This window comes from Bombina bombina, chromosome 2 (genome assembly GCF_027579735.1).
Source record: "Bombina bombina isolate aBomBom1 chromosome 2, aBomBom1.pri, whole genome shotgun sequence".
In the NCBI taxonomy this organism is placed as follows: domain Eukaryota; kingdom Metazoa; phylum Chordata; class Amphibia; order Anura; family Bombinatoridae; genus Bombina; species Bombina bombina.
Window position 1 is genome coordinate 671503503 of NC_069500.1, and position 17697 is coordinate 671521199.

Below are 17697 nucleotides of genomic sequence, written 5' to 3' on the forward strand. Positions count from 1 at the left end.
TTGGCCAGAATTCGCCTTTTTCTAGTGGTGGCAATATATATATTTTTCCCTACTTGTTTTCTAATTGTGCTAAATCGGAGACGTCCGAAACTTTTATCTATTTTTATCAATGTGATATATTTAGGTAGCAGATATTGATTACATATATTTGCATTATTGTTTAAGTTTATTAAATTGTTTGCTTTTTTACTATTTGGATATTTGTGTTTCCTTATTTGCCATATATTGGTTTTTCCCTTCATCACAATACTTTTCAGTTATACATTAGTTGTTATAACGATCATTAATATCTGAATCATAATGTTTTATTATTCAATCCAATTACTAATATTGATGGTATATAAACCACTGTCTTTTGGTCTACTTATTAACCTTTAGCCTGTGAGTGCTCTTAAAGATTGTTTTATCTGTTTAAATAGTTAATAGTAAGTAGTTCATAGGTAGTAGGATATAGTTGTAACTTGTTAATATTTTGCATACCTTCCTCCTAAGTTTTTTCTTTCTGCTCATATATGTTTTCATCTATGTAAATAATTGTTTAAACAAAGTGTTCATTACCAAAAATTCCCATGTCTATATCTATGATTACATTATTTTTTGTTTTGTTAATGTTTGACATTTTACATTGCAAATAGTTAATTAAATATCAAGTTACCTGAGGAATCTGATATCAGTATATTGAAATCTGGCATTTCTGGCACAAATGAATCTTGAAAAATATTACCATAATCCAGAGTGTTTGAAATATAGGTTAAACATTTGACAATGGACATTTAAAAAAAAAAGTTCTTACCTGCTGAACACTCATCTTTGCCGTGTTCATTTTTTTCAATATTTGCAGGATGGGAGGGCGACACAAAACCAACATGAGAAGGATGTGATGGTTCCTCAGAGCAAATATGAATCTGTTGTGAAATGTTTGGAATCTGGAATTTCTGACCTCAAAAGGTTCAGGAAATCTTTTTCATACTGTTCAAATTTTGGTCATCTAATTTTTTCAATTATGTTCTTTGCTTTTACTTTTTTTAAATTTGCCTAATTGTTTTTCTTCTTTAAAACATTTCTTTGGATGACAGAAATCCTTTCCAGACATTGCGCGACAGATTTTTCATTCTGTGTAGTCAAGTTGACAATATTTGCGTTTTCACTTCACATGACATCCCTTTCATGTGGATTCTTCTCTCTTCTCCGCGATCCAATGCGGTAGATATATTGTGGCTCTAAGGCAGCCACAAGTACTTAATTTTCTTCCAGGGTAAAGCGTGATGCCACCTATGGCAATATTTTTGAAGACTAGAGTGGTCTAATTTATATTTTTTGTCACGCAATTAGTAAAATGTGTTATAAATTCTCATTGGCTGTTAATGCGGATGATAATTGTATTTTTGGTGAGGCCAGGGGTTAGTAGGGGTTAATAGGTTTATTTAGTGGTAGTGATGTGGGAGGCCAGAGGTTTAGGGGTTAATAACTTTAGTATAGTGGCGACGATGTCGGGGAGCGGCAGAATAGGGGTTAATAAATTTTATTAGTGGGGGCGATGTCGGGAGCGGCAGATTAGGGGTTAATAACTTTAATATAGTATTTGCGATGTGGGAGGGCCTCAGTTTAGGGGTTAATAGGTAGTTTATGGGTGTTAGTGTACTTTGTAACAGTTTAGTTATGAGTTTTGTGTAACAGTTTTGTTGCGTAAAACTCATAACTACTGCTCTCAGATGGTGGTACGGAACTTGTCGTTATAGGGTGTAACACAAGCTTTTTAGCCTCACCACAGCGGCAAATCTCGTAATGGCAGCGTTATGGGAATTCCATAAAAAAAACTTCATTTTTTTGAGTGTGTGACTGATGTTGTGTTACAGTTAAAAGGCTTGCGGTACAGCTGTACCGACAAGACTCGTAATGGCTGCGTTACTGTTTTAATGCTGAAATGGCCATTTTTTCAGTGTTTAAACACAAACGCAAAACTTGTAATCTAGGTGATAGTGAAGTATGTTTGAACTTAAGCTAATTCACACAGTGGTCCTACCAAAGGGTTACTCACACTTTACAGAGCCACCCAGGCTCAGGTGCAGACGCACACCCAGTTTTATACGGCCAGGTTCCCAGTATATCACCAAACGCAGGCCGCTGCTTTAGAAAGATAACATTTATTTTAAAAACATTTAAAACATATAGAAAGCCACAAATATGCCCCTTCACACAATGTCACTCGGGTATCTGTCCACCTAAATAGCCGGATGGGAGCTCAATCACAACCCCTTTCCTGGATGGAAGCAGATGGTGTGCTGAAATGCTATGCCAATGAAACTGCTTGGTAAGTGATACACTCGATACCTGTCCTGGTGACTGACAGTGGAGGCGTGGCTGTGACGTTCTGATAGATACCCGAGGCTCTGTAAAGTGTGAGTAAGTAGTAACCCCTTGGCGGGACCACTGTGTGAATTAGCACTAGTTCAAACATACTTCACTATATTATCTTATCTTTGTTTTCTTTAAGGCAAGAAATCACCTAATCAACCACAATTGGAGATATCCTGTGGAGGATATATATCCTTATATTTGCATTTGTTTTTCACTTTTTATTGTATATACTTTATTAGTGAAGGCAACAAAAGACTCCATAGAAATGTTGCTTATAGATTATAAAACCACAAAATAAGATCTAAAGACGATGACCAAGCACGTCAAACATCAGGGGAAAAAATATGCTTAATGAAATCATGATCACTAGCATTATTGCAATGTCTTGAGATATCATTACATCCAGTGATTCTAGCAGAGGCCTAGTTGATGTTAACTGTAAAGCCTAGTGGAGGAAGTATGGCATATTGCAGAACTGAATGGACACAGCATTCTTGCCATGGTTTTGGTAGTGGTGGAACTCACAACACTCCCTTTGGACTCCTAAGCGAACACCGTTGTGTAACCTTATTTTCTTGTGTATGAATTAAAATATGCCGGTGCTACAAATATTTAAATAAATGTTCCAAATGATAATACATCTGTGTCTTTATTTGTTTATGTTTATAATAACGGGACATTTTTAAGACAATTACTTAAGGTACAGTGTAGTGTACATCTATTATGTGTTTGTAGTTTGTTTTTTAGCAGCTGCAGTGTATCTATTTTTTAGTAAAAGAAAAATATTTGTATATATCTTGTAATTTGAATAACATTTCTATAGTCATTTATACCACAATGATAATGTTTAAATATTTAAAATAATCAAATTCAATGTAATAGTACAAAATGAAAATGTATAGTAGGATGTGTGCAATTATTGCAGTACTCTAGTAGGGGCCTATGTATTTACATAGAGGTGACTCCTTTGTGCTATATATCAAATGTAAGAGTAAAAACTCCATTCAAGATATCATGTTGATTACATAAACTTATTTGTGTGTGTGCAATGTAAATATGTTTGGAAATCTCTATAAATGTGTGGTAATATTTTTTTTTAACGTTTGTAGGAATCTATTTCGGCTTTTAAGCGATGTTAATTTTTGTAATATTTGCTTCTGCAATGTAAACAAATTATTCTAAAGTATTGCTCACGTAATTTCTGTCTAAACAGTTGTTTGTTTGCAAAATACATAATGCCTCTGCCATGTTTAATACATAATCATAATGCATGCACACGTTTATGTATTAGGCTCCAACATGAGTTTCTATAAAAACATGGCGGAGGAATCAACTCTAAGCGCACTTCAGCGATCATTGTAAACTGTGCTAAAGATGTAAATCCAATTAAAGTGACCATTGCCCTTTCTTGTGATGCCCCTATAATTAGATTTTGTAAATGCATATGCACATAGTAGATATGTTAATACACAGTTGTTCTAAGTGTTTTTCCAACACATTAATGGTTCTCACCATTGTAATTAATTAGTCCATTTTAATTTAAAAACGTGTTCATATCTCCTCAATTAATTATGTCCCAGCCCAAATAGGTCTTTGAGGGATAGAAAATCCCTTTGAGATAATATATGCTAACCCATAAATGGCATGAGCAAGTGACTTTTCTACTTTCAACTTCTCACGCCAAAACACCATGAGCAAGGTTGATGATAAAAAGGTCTTGTCAGCGCAATTAAAAGACATGTGCGATTCGTTTCGGATCGATTCAGAAATTCCGAATTAAAATACTGCTGAATCTACCGAATAAATCCGAATTAGTTCGGATTTATTCGGTAAATTCGGATGGCCATGGATTACACTAGTATTATACAGTATATTAGGTTATATCACTCTGCTATGGGTTACACCTAATATACAGTACATAATACTAGTCTAATACACAGCATATCCCACCTAACACATACCGAAATTCTGAATTACCGAACCGAATCGAACCGAATCCAGCCGAATTTATTCGAATCCGAATGAATCTGAAACGAATCCGAAACGAATTAATTCGAATTTTTCCGAATTTGAATCGATCTGAACCAAAATTCTAAAAAATCCGAATCGATCCGAAACGAACCGAAACAAATTTTTCGATCATGCACAAGTCTAGCAATTAACAGGTTCGGGGAAATGCGATTATGCACTCCAATTGTAATCTAACCTTATAGAAGTTAGCTATAGCGGCACAGAGGAGACGAATAGAACTTCCAGTGGACATTATTATTTATTAATGAAACTAAAAGTTAATCTGAGTTTAGTTGATCACTTATTAAAAAAGTGCTAAGCTCACCCTTTCTGTTCCGCGGCAACTCGCTAAAGTCAGAGCCTCCGGCTGCCCACGGCACGGAACTCTTCTCTCAATGAGGTGAAGTTTCTAAACCAATAGCCGTGCAAGTCATCTGACAGTGTTCTGTATGCTAGCATGATTATTTATTTAGAGGTGGAAACATTAACTTTCTTTAGCAATAAGTTAATGTTTCCACCTCTAAATCAATAATCATGCTGTGCCGTGGACAGCCTCGGGCTCTGACTGTAGTGAGACAGGGTGAGTTTAGCACCCTTTTTTTTTTTAGAAGGGATCAATGAAACTCCAGTTTATTTTTAGTGATGGTAACCCTAGGGTTTTTTAAATGACCTGTTAGAGCCTGCCAACTATTTCAGCATGTGCTCTGCAGTGATAGAAATGCTTTGCTTTATTTCCCAAAAATAAAATGTCTCTTTTTCTAAAAACATATAATGAACAATTAGCACCAAATAATCAAAGCCAAAAGCTGAAATAAGTGGATTTTGTCAAAGGATTTAGCGCTGTATATCAAAAATAGTTTCATATAAACGAGAAACAAGATACTGAGGTGAACAACTGTTGGAAACAAGCTTCAAAATCTGCTAGTTCATGGTCAGTGCAAACTATATTTTTCTTCCATTTCTTTAATTGTGGTTTTCTGCCTTTGCTCAGAAACCGCAGTGTTCTAGTTTAGTGTGTGCATGACACAAATGCAAAGCGAAAGGCAGAAGTGACCCATGTCCAACGAAACTTCTAGTTTTAAATTTGTACTCACATTTTATTTTTCCAATTAGAACAGAAATATGATATTTTGTTTTGTAGGTGTTTTGGTCACAATTACTAAGTGAAATCATCTAGAAAAACATTGCACAGATTCTCACTGATTCAGCCATTGTGCTTCATAAACAATGCTTTTAACAAAGCAAAATAATATGCCTATTTAGTTTTACAAAATCTGTGTGCAGAAAAAAAATAAAATCTTAATTCAACCTTATTGAGTCTTAGACAGAGGGCAGTACCCCTCCAAATTTTTATCATCTAACGAAATATACAATATGGGCTAGATTACAAGTATACATTTTTTTGCATAAGCAAAAATTCAGCTAGGATTTACATTTTTACGCTTTTCGGGTTGCGTTCGTATTCTACGTAAAAAAAAACACCATATTTTGCACTAGCGTTAACCTAGCGTTAACCTGAATAACGTGAAAAACCAATTGTAAGTATCCGCGTGCGCATTCATGTATTCCTCTATAGAGATCAATGGAGTAAAAAAAAGTGGAAAAAAAAATAACACCCAAGATTGCGCAAATGCATTTTCGCATTCTCCATAGAAGTCAATCAAGAAAAAAAAAATTGAAAAAAACACAAACCCATGGTGCAACCAACATAGCGTATTTGAATGAGCAAATTTGAAATATTTACAATAAATACATGAATATTGCATAAAGATGTTTTATCATGTTTTTATCTGCTTAATATTTATATATGTTTACATATATATTAATGGTTTTATATGTGCATATAAGACTGTAAATACACATATACACATATAAATAAATTCATATATATGTACACATACTGTATATAGACATGTATCTATGCATACATATACATCTTTAGCAATGTATATAAATATATATATATATATATATATATATGTGTGTGTGTGTGTCTCAATGTTAAATCCATTTGCCTGCCTTTTTTTTTTCTAACACCCGAGATCTCCTATCATTGAGCTTTAATAACTTTTTCGTTCAAAATGTTTTTTAAATACTTTTTATTAGAGAGTGTTAATATGAGTATAACTGTACTTTGTAATGTATTTTTGAATTTTTTTGTGCAACTTTTTAGTTTCGGAGATTGCGTTAAGGATTAAAAAGTAAAGCTTTTTACAATAGGATGAAACGAAAAAGCTTTCATCCTATTGACTGATTTGAATTTGAAGAATAGTTAAAGGTAGTTAGGATATTTTATATTTAATTTATGATTTTAATTAAGGTTAAGTTAGGGGGTGTTAGGTTAGGCAGTTTAGATGTTAGTTTATTACTTTGCGTTGTGGGGGATGGCGGTTTAGGGGTTAACAGTTTTATTTAGTGTTTGCAATGTGGGGGGATGGTGGTTTAGGGGTTAATAGTTTATTTAGTTAGTTTGTGTTGAAGGGGGATGGCAGTTTAAGGGCTAATAGTTTATTTAGATAGTTTGCACTGAGGGGGGTGGCGGCTTAGGAGTTAATAGGTATTCTGGTGCCAGAGTGCTGAATGTAGGTTAGAATCCCAAACATTGCCAACACTAACTAAACCTATTAACCCCTAAACTCGCCAGAAACAGCAGTTATGAAGCAGCGGTCACAAAGACCGCTGCTCCATAACCTGTCCGCCTGCTCTGAGCAGGGGGACAGACATCACCGGAAATCAACCCGATTGAGTACGATCGGGTTGATTGACACCCCCCTGCTGCCGGCCTATTGGCCGCGAGTCTGCAGGGGGCGGCGTTGCACCAGCAGCTCTTGTGAGCTGCTGGTGCAATGCTGAATACGGCGAGCGTATTGCTCGCTGTATTCAGCGAGGCCTGTCAGACCTGATCCGCACTGTCGGATCAGGTTCGACAGACCTTGATAAATATGGGCCATTGTATTCATAAATATATAAAAACCAACATGCATATAAACAGACACATGAAGACAAACAGACATACAAAACACATGGGCCCCTCACAAATGAGCATAACTAGCCGGCTTAGCAAGTTCCATATGGTGCACCATAACATGTAAAGTTCAGCATAACGATGCATAAGCTGAATGTTAGTAGCATAAAACACTCAAAGCGGGCAAGTCAGAACTCAAAGTATAAACTCTGTATAGGACGACCAAACATGAAGTGTCCTCATGAACACTAGCAGGGTAATAATCAGGCAGACTGCCGATAGCAGCCGCCAACTTCACCGGTCAACCCGCCGTCAGCAAGCAGTCAACTCCACCGGTCTTAGATCAAGTACCTGTACCTTTGCTAGTTAATGGCGATTAAGCGACTCACTCCACTTCCACAAGGTCAAATCTTGTGTGTTTTTCTCCATCACAATAGCAGCCGGGAGCTTCTTCCGGGTAATAGTCAGGTGAGAAGTTGATCCTCTTATTGGCTGCTGATTCATAAAGCGGTTGTAGTTTAGTACTCTGGTACATCCAAAGAAACAATGTCCTTTAAACTAAATGCCGTACTACTTGGATATTTTAATCAGCATACAAGGACAACAAAAAACAAACAACAAATACACAATCTCAAAGACATTAAGACATAAATCACAGTGCAAATAACAATTCTAAATCTACTTAAATAATAATAAATCTAAATTAGTTCTTTTATATTGGGGTACCGTTGTGTTCCTATTGGCTGAAAAATGCAAATCAACCAATATGAATGAGAGCTGCTTAAATCCTATTGGCTGATTTGAGCAGCCAATAGGATTTAAGCAGCTCTCATTCCTATTGACTGATTTGAATTTTTCAGCCAATAGGAATGCAAAGGTACCCCAATATAAAAGTGGTACCTTGCATTTAATCTTCAGTGTGCGGCGGTCGATAGAATGAAGAGGACCTCCAAGTCGGACCGATGGAACTCCACCTGGACCTTCACCCCCGCGCATTCACCGATCGCTCCGCCTCTGCTGGGATGAAGATAGAAGATGCCGGTCCCGCGATGGATACAGATGGAGCCACCTGGATGAAGATGCTTCGCCGCTGGGATGAAGATCTTTCGCAGGTCTTCAGCAACTGTGAGTACCAATTTTGGGGTTAGTGTTAGGTATTTTTTATGTTTTTTTGGGGTGTTTTTTTTTTTAGATTAGGGCTTTTTTTTAATGGGCCAAAAAAAAGCTGAACACCCTTTTAAGGGCAGTAAAAGAGCTGAATACCTTTTTAAGGGCAATGCCCATACAAATGCCCTTTTCAGGGCAATGGGTAGATTAGTTTTTTTTAGATATTTTTTTTTAATTTTGTGGGTTTGGGGGGGTTTGTAATGTTTGGGGTGTTTGTTTTTTAGCAAAAGAGCTGTTAACTTAAAGGGACAGTAAACCATAAAAAAAAGTTATATAATTCTGCACATAGTGCAGAATTATATAACATTATAATAGCGCAAACATTGTAAAACCAAATTTCCCCTTTGAATTTAAAAAAATAACTGCTGTTTTACAGACCCGCCCTCTGTGATCTTCTGAGCGGGTCTGTTTTTTTCAAACAGCGCATCGGGCCAGCTGTATAGTCACAGCCCGGCCCGACCGCGCCATAGCACTAAGTGCAGCTCGCTCCTGCTGGAAATTTGGTTTTACAATGTTTGCGCTATTATAATGTTATATAATTCTGCACTATGTGCAGAATTATATAACATTTTTTTTATGGTTTACTGGCACTTTAAGGGCAATGCCCTACAAAATGCCATTTTAAGGGCTATTGGTAGTTTATTATAGATTAGTTTTTTTTATTGTGGGGTATTTTTTTTTAAACAGGGGTATTAGAATAGATATCATTTTTATTATTTTGGATAATTTCGTTTGTTATTTTTTGTAATGGGATTTTTTTTATTTTTGGGGTGTATTTATTATTTGTAATGGGCCGAAAAAGAGCTGAATGCCCATACAGATGCCCTTTTCGGGGCAATGGGTAGATTAGGTTTATTTTTATTTTGTGGGTTTTGGGGTGGGGTTTTTTTTTTTTTTTTTTTTTAAAACAGGGTATTAGAAAAGGAATATTTTTTATTGTTTTGGATAATTTCTTATGTTATTTTTTGTAATGGTAGTTTTTATTTATTTTTGTAATTTTAGTTTTTATTATTTTTTGTAATTGTAGTTTAAATTTTTTAGTAATCTTACGGCTAGATTATGAGTTGTGCATTAGGCTTAAAAAGCAGTGTTGTACAAAAGGATAGTGTGAGACTGTGGCTATAGAACCAAACAGAACAGCCGACCTCACTTACCGCACCTCTCACTAAAAAGTGCAGTTGGCAATGAACAGACAAATGAAAAACAGGATGGAGGTGGTGCCTACGGCAGTCTGTGGTTTATAAATGGGGTTCCCAGTGGGTCATAAAGGTTCTCATAAAGTGCACAATTTGAAACAGTTATGCTTTGCAATAAAATTGATAGTTTATTAACACATTCTAAAAATAACCATAATCATAAAATCAAGCTGATATATTCTAAAAGATAATAAATTGACACCGGTGTCTATATAAATATTTTTAAAAAACTAAAACAATCCAAAACACTCTAATAGGCTCTCTGAGACTGTATAATATAATTGGATAAGTTCCCAACAAAGGTAACAATGTCAATCGGAATTGAAGGGACGCCATCTTGGATGACGTCACTTAAAGGAACCGTCATTTAGTAAGAAGACTTTGATGGAAGAGGATGCTCCGTGCCGGATATCTTGAAGATGGACCCGCTCCGCACCGGATGGATGAAGATAAAAGATGCCGTCTGGATGAAGACTTCTGCCCGTCTGGAGGACCACTTCGCCCGGCATGGATGAAGACTTCTCTCGGCTTCGTTGAGGATTTCGGCCCAGTTGGGTGAAGACTTCTCCCGGTAAGGTGATCTTTAAGGGGTTAGTGTTAGGTTTTTTTAAGGGGGTATTGGGTCGGTTTTAGAGTAGGGTTGTATGTGTATATGGTGGGTTTTAATGTTGGGGGGGATTTGTACTTTTTTTACAGGTAAAAAAGCTGATTACTTTGGGGCAATGCCCTGCAAAAGGCCCCTTTAAGGGCTATTTGTAATTTAGTGTAGGGTAGGGCTTTTTTTATTTTGGGGTGGCTTTTTATTTTGGGGAGGCTTTTTTATTTTGTTAGGGGGATTAGATTAGGTGTAATTAGTTTAAAAATATTGTAATTTGTTTATTATTTTCTGTAATTTAGTGGGGGGTTTTGTACTTTAGATAATTTTATTTAATTGTATTTAATTGTATTTAATTTATGGAATTAATTTAATTATAGTGTAGTGTTAGGTGTAATTGTAACTTAGGTTAGGTTTTATTTTACAGGTAACTTTGTATTTATTTTAGCTAGGTAGTTATTAAATAGTTAATAACTATTTAATAACTATTGTACCTAGTTAAAATAAATACAAACTTGCCTGTAAAATAAAAATAAACCCTAAGATAGCTACAATGTAACTATTAGTTATATTGTAGCTAGCTTAGGGTTTATTTTACAGGTAAGTATTTAGTTTTAAACAGGAATAATTTAGTTAATTATAGTAATTTTATTTAGATGTCTTTTAATTATATTTAAGTTAGGGGGTGTTAGGTTTAGGGTTAGACTTAGGTCTAGGGGTTAATAATTTTAATATAGTGGCGGCGATTTTGGGGCGGCAGATTAGGTGTTAATAAATGTAGGTAGGTGGCGTCGATTTTAGGGCCAGCAGATTAGGGGTTAATAATATTTAACAAATTTTTGTGAGGCAGGAGTGCGGCGGTTTAGGGGTTAATATGTTTGTTATATTGGCGGTGACAATGGGGGCGGCAGATTAGGGGTTAATAAGTGTAGGTAGGTGGTGGCAACATAGGGGACAGCAGAATAGGGGTTAATAAATATAATGTAGGTGTCGGCGATGTTGGGGGCAGCATATTAGGGGTTTATAAGTATAATGTAGGTGGCGGCGGTGTCCGGAGCAGCAGATTAGGGGTTAATAATTATATGTAGGTGTCGGCGATGTCGGGGCGGCAGATAAGGGGTTAATAAGTGTAAGATTAGGGGTGTTTAGACTCGGGGTTCATGTTAGGGTGTTAGGTGTAGACATAAATTTGATTTCCCCATAGGAATCAATGGGGCTGCGTTAGGGAGTTTTACGCTGCTTTTTTGCAGGTGTAAGACTTTTTTTTAGCTGGCTCTCCCCGTTGATTCCTATGGGGAAATCGTGCATGAGCACATTACACCAGCTCACCGCTAACGTAAGCAGCGCTGGTATTGGAGTGCGGTAAGGAGCAGAATTTTGCTCAACGCTCACTTCTTGTCTGGGTTGTAAAAACCCGTAATACCAGCGCTGTCTGTAAGGGAGCGGTGAGCATAAACTGCTCGTTAGCACTGCACAGCTCAAAACGAAAAACTTGTAATCTAGCCGTTAGTTTTTTTTATTTTTAGTAATGTTAGTTTTTTTTATTTTTAGTAATGTTAGGTTTTATTAGTGTAAGCTTAGGTTTTATTTTTATTTCACAGGTAAATTTGTATTTATTTTAACTAGGTAGTTATTAAATAGTTATATGGCAGCTAGCTCAGGTTTTATTTTTATATCACAGGTAAGTTTGTATTTTTTTACAAATAGGTAGTTAGTTAATAATTGTAACTTTAATTTAGGTCTATTTTCTATTATGTTAAAGATAGGGGATGTTAGGTTTAGGGGTTAATATAGTTTAATTTAGGTTGTTGAGATGTCCGGGCAGCGGTTTAGGGGTTAATAGGTTTAGTTAGTGTTGGAGATATGGGGGCGTCGGTTTAGGGGTTAATAGGTTCATTTAGTGTTTTAGTTAGTGTTGGCGATGTGGGTGTATGGCGGTATAGGGGTTAATAGGTTTAGTTAGTGTTGGCAATGTCGGGGAACTGCGGTTTAGGGGTTAATAGGTTTAGTTAGTGTTTGCGATGTTGGGGAACTGCGGTTTATGGGTTATTAGGTTTAGTTAGTGTCGGCGATGTCGGGCAACTGCGGTTTAGGGGTTAATAGGTTTTTGTTAGTGTTGGCGATGTCGGGGAACTGTGGTTTAGGGGTTAATAGATTTAGTTAGTGTCGATGATGTCGGGGAATTGCGGTTTAGACATTAATAGGTTTAGTTAGTGTCGGCAATGTCAGGGAACTGCGGTTTAGGGGTTAATAGGTTTATTTTGTGTTTTAGTGTCAGCGATATCTGGGAACTGCGGTTTAGGGGTTAATTGGTTTAGCTAGTGTTGGCAATGTGGGGGGGGGGTGGCGGTTTAGGGGTTACTAACTTTATTTAGTGTCAGCGAAGTGGGGGGCAGTGGTTTTAAATAATTTTGTTTCGGCAATCGGCGGTAACATAGTTATGTTTAGTTAAATTGTTTTTTCAGATCCTTTCGTTTTTTCAGATCCATTTCTTTATTCATATGCATTTCTTCTATTTTTTAATAGTATAATGAATATGAATAAAGAATGGATTCGAAATAAACGGATCAGAAAAAACTATTTAACTTAACATAACTAATTTGCAGAAACATTTTTTTTAAAAACTTAACCAAACTAATTTGCTAAAACAAAATTATTTATTTAACTAATGAAAATGAGACGGAACCAGAATTTTAGCGTTGCACATGTCTAGTATTTTTAAATATATATAGGTATAGATATATTTTTGACCAAAAATTAATTATATACATATAGCAATATTTATTTAAGAATAAATAGAACACATTCTTCTATGTGAAGAACATTGGAAAGTGAAATATTAAAATTTCATGTCGGGTTGAGCGCAATTGTTTAAATGCAATCAGGTTAGCGCGCGAGTATGGGTGTCTCCAGTTTTTGAGCTCCATTGAAGTCTATGTGGGAATATGTAAACGAGTTTGCGATATTCTAAGTTCCACTTTTTGCGAGTGTCAGGTTAGAGCTTGTGCACATTTTTTACTTTGAACTCATATTACGAACGCAACCTGAAGTGTGCTAAAATTCTTCGTCCAGAGCTGTTTACACTTGAGCGAGAGCACTAAATAGTGCGTAAAGGGACATAAAACCCAAACATTTTCTTTCATGATTCAGATAGAGCATTTCATTTTAAGCAATTTACTTCTATTATCTAATTTACTTTATTCTCTTGATAATCTTTGCTGAAAAGCATATACAGATAAGCTCAGTAGCTGCTGATTGGTAGCTGCACATAGATTCCTCGATTGATTGGCTCATTCATTTGCATTGCTATTTCTTCAACAAAGAATATCTAAAGAATAAAACAAAATTAGATAATAGAAGTAAAATGGAATGTTACTTAAAATTGTATTCTCTATCTGAATCATGAAATAAAAATATTGGGTTTAATGTCCCTTTAACTCATAATCTAGCCCTTAATGTTTTAAGAAATCAGTATGTATTCTTTTTTTTTTGCAAGACCCTTCTAAAGGGTTGGAGTAATAGCCTTTATTTAAAATAGACCAATATCAGCAAGCTGTGTTGTCTCACAAGTATTTATCCCACTATCCTCATAATCAGGAACATCATTTAATTCTCTCTCTCACGCTCTATATTTAACAATTATAATTTTGTATTCTTAATAAACAGTCATCTCTACACTCTGTAAGGAACTGAATGTATGATAAAAAAAAATGTTTTATCAAAATTATAGCCCAGTCCTTTCCTTTTCAAATAGGCATCAATTATAATAAAATGTAAAAAAGATTTAAGTCAACCTATCTGCCACTTAACAAATCGATTCACTGCTAGCATTTCATGATCTCTCTGAAATTTACGAAATTGTTTTTTGATGGTTTTATAAAATAATTATATATTAATAATGTATATATACAAAACATAAAACAATAACATAAAGCATATTATAGACAAAGACAAACTTTTATAGCTTATTATCAAGGTCAGGGAGAGAGGATTATTTATCTTCATAATCATGTATGAAAGAGTTGATTCCCAAACCTATTGGACATAACAAGAGGAGCGGGCAAATCCAAGAATCACATCCATAAATCATCAATCATGTAGACAGTCCAAGATGGGTGTCGGGTGGCAAAGTAATGGGGCACACAGAAAGTCTAGATAACAGGACATGGGCATAACAGTTAGGGCAAAAAAGGAACCTTCAGGACCTTCACACTGAATAACCAAGTTTCTAATAGTGCATTCACAGGCCTTGTAACACTTCCTGTACAGCTACAAATTTCTGCCACAGGTTCACTTACAATGTTAGAATTACACCATCTTTACACTGGTCCCACTATTTGTATTCTACTTACCGCTATCAATGCAACATACTGCACTAAACTTAAGGCACTCTGCTCATGAAATAGCACAGAGCAACATTCTCCCTGGATACCAGACATCCAATAGTGCGCCATAGAGTCCTGACAGTGCTAACATCAATCCTCTTCTTAGGGCTAGATTTATCAAAGGCTAGGCGAACTCTGTATGTGCTTCGCCTTTACCTGCACCCTAGCTCGCCTCCGGAGAAGCACACATGTGCGCCTGAATTTATCACAAAAATAGACGTAACTTTGCGCAGGCGAGCTGGGGCGTAATAATGATAAATTTCGCCTGTCAGAAAAAGCATTTACTCCCTATTTACTCCCTATTTATCACAGTACATCCCTATAAATATTTACGCCGCCATGTTTTGATTATTAAAAAAGCGTTTTTTAGGTATCTATTTAGCTTATATTTATATTATATAATGTTTATGTGCTGTTTTTGCCATATGTTGATAATTTAAGATCACAAAAATAAATATATCAGTATATCGATATATATATATAAAACTGTTGGTACCCATATGCGCCTGTGGAAGCACAAATTTCTTGCAATAACAGTCTCTTTTTGTTGCTGAGCCTTTGAAAAATTAGTTAAAAGAAGAAAGTACTGCAGCACAAGATGTAAAAGCATGTATTATAATGGTGTTCGCCTCCGTCTGTATGGCGAAATATACAACACGCAATTGAAGCCGAAATTTCAGTTACCTATCAGCGCAAACAAGTCGTATTTCTATGACTGCATCTAAAATTACGTCTGTAAGCAATGTGTATTAGCACTGTCGGGAGAGCGCCCATGTGCCTAGGCGAAGGCAAACAGATTTCTTTCAGATTTGCACAATTAAAGGTGCACAGTAGTTTACTGACTATAGGGATCAGTGCGTATGAGTTATTTTGAGCATGATTATAGGAGAATTACTTTGATAAATCTAGTCCTTAGGGCTAGATTTATCAAATGCTAGGCGAACTCTGTATGTGCTTCGCCTGCAACTGCGCCCTAGCTCGCCTCTGGAGAAGCGCACATGTGCGCCTGAATTTATCATAAAAATAGACTTAACTTTGCTCAGGCGACCTGGGGCGTAATAATGATACATTTCGCCTGTCGGCAAAAGCATTTACTCCCTATTTACTCCCTATTTATCACGGTACATCCCTATAAATATTTACGCCACCATGTATTGATTATAAAAAAAGTGTTTTTTAGGTAACTATTTAGCTTATATTTATATTATATAATGTTTCTGTGTTGTTTTTGCCATATGTCGATGATTTAAGATCACAAAAATAAATATATCAATATATATATATATATATATATAAAACTGTTGGTACCCATATGCGCCTGTGGAAGCACAAATTTCTTGCAATAACAGTCTCTTTTTGTTGCTGAGCCTTTGCAAAATTAGTTAAAAGAAGAAAGTACTGCATCACAAGATGTAAAAGCATGTATTATAATGGTGTTCGCCTCCGTCTGTATGGCGAAATATACAACACGCAATTGAAGCCGAAATTTCAGTTACCTATCAGCGCAAACAAGTCGTATTTCTATGACTGCATCTAAAATTACGTCTGTAAGCAATGTGTATTAGCACTGTCGGGAGAGCGCCCATGTGCCTAGGCGAAGGCGAACAGATTTCTTTCAGATTTGCGCAATTAAAGGTGCACAGTAGTTTACTGACTATAGGGATCAGTGCGTATGAGTTATTTTGAGCGTGATTATAGGAGAATTACTTTGATAAATCTAGTCCTTAGGGCTAGATTTATCAAATGCTAGGCGAACTCTGTATGTGCTTCGCCTGTAACTGCGCCCTAGCTCGCCTCTGGAGAAGCGCACATGTGCGCCTGAATTTATCATAAAAATAGACTTAACTTTGCTCAGGCGACCTGGGGCGTAATAATGATACATTTCGCCTGTCGGCAAAAGCATTTACTCCCTATTTACTCCCTATTTATCACGGTACATCCCTATAAATATTTACGCCACCATGTATTGATTATAAAAAAAGTGTTTTTTAGGTAACTATTTAGCTTATATTTATATTATATAATGTTTCTGTGTTGTTTTTGCCATATGTCGATGATTTAAGATCACAAAAATAAATATATCAATATATATATATATATATATATATTTATATATATATATATAAAACTGTTGGTACCCATATGCGCCTGTGGAAGCACAAATTTCTTGCAATAACAGTCTCTTTTTGTTGCTGAGCCTTTGAAAAATTAGTTAAAAGAAGAAAGTACTGCATCACAAGATGTAAAAGCATGTATTATAATGGTGTTCGCCTCCGTCTGTATGGCGAAATATACAACACGCAATTGAAGTCGAAATTTCAGTTACCTATCAGCGCAAACAAGTCGTATTTCTATGACTGCATCTAAAATTACGTCTGTAAGCAATGTGTATTAGCACTGTCGGGAGAGCGCCCATGTGCCTAGGCGAAGGCGAACAGATTTCTTTCAGATTTGTGCAATTAAAGGTGCACAGTAGTTTACTGACTATAGGGATCAGTGCGTATGAGTTATTTTGAGCGTGATTATAGGAGAATTACTTTGATAAATCTAGTCCTTAGGGCTAGATTTATCAAATGCTAGGCGAACTCTGTATGTGCTTCGCCTGTAACTGCGCCCTAGCTCGCCTCTGGAGAAGCGCACATGTGCGCCTGAATTTATCATAAAAATAGACTTAACTTTGCTCAGGCGACCTGGGGCGTAATAATGATACATTTCGCCTGTCGGCAAAAGCATTTACTCCCTATTTACTCCCTATTTATCACGGTACATCCCTATAAATATTTACCCCACCATGTATTGATTATAAAAAAAGTGTTTTTTAGGTAACTATTTAGCTTATATTTATATTATATAATGTTTCTGTGTTGTTTTTGCCATATGTCGATGATTTAAGATCACAAAAATAAATATATCAATATATATATATATATATATATATAACTGTTGGTACCCATATGCGCCTGTGGAAGCACACATTTCTTGCAATAACAGTCTCTTTTTGTTGCTGAGCCTTTGCAAAAT

The 17697-nt window shown here is 35.9% G+C and overlaps 1 protein-coding gene across 4 annotated transcripts in view; it reads right to left on the bottom strand.

The window, feature by feature from the left end:
- Window positions 1-17697, bottom strand: part of LOC128649388 (uncharacterized) — a 46185-nt gene that overhangs the window by 9267 nt on the left and 19221 nt on the right. Inside the window, exon 1 of one of the 4 annotated variants that reach the window (XM_053702634.1) lies at window positions 7691-7998. The exons of the other annotated variants lie outside the window; for them this stretch is intronic. The gene's annotated coding sequence lies outside the window, so the exon portion shown is untranslated. Of the gene's footprint in view, window positions 1-7690; window positions 7999-17697 lie in introns of those variants that run through there. 4 annotated transcript variants of the gene reach the window in all.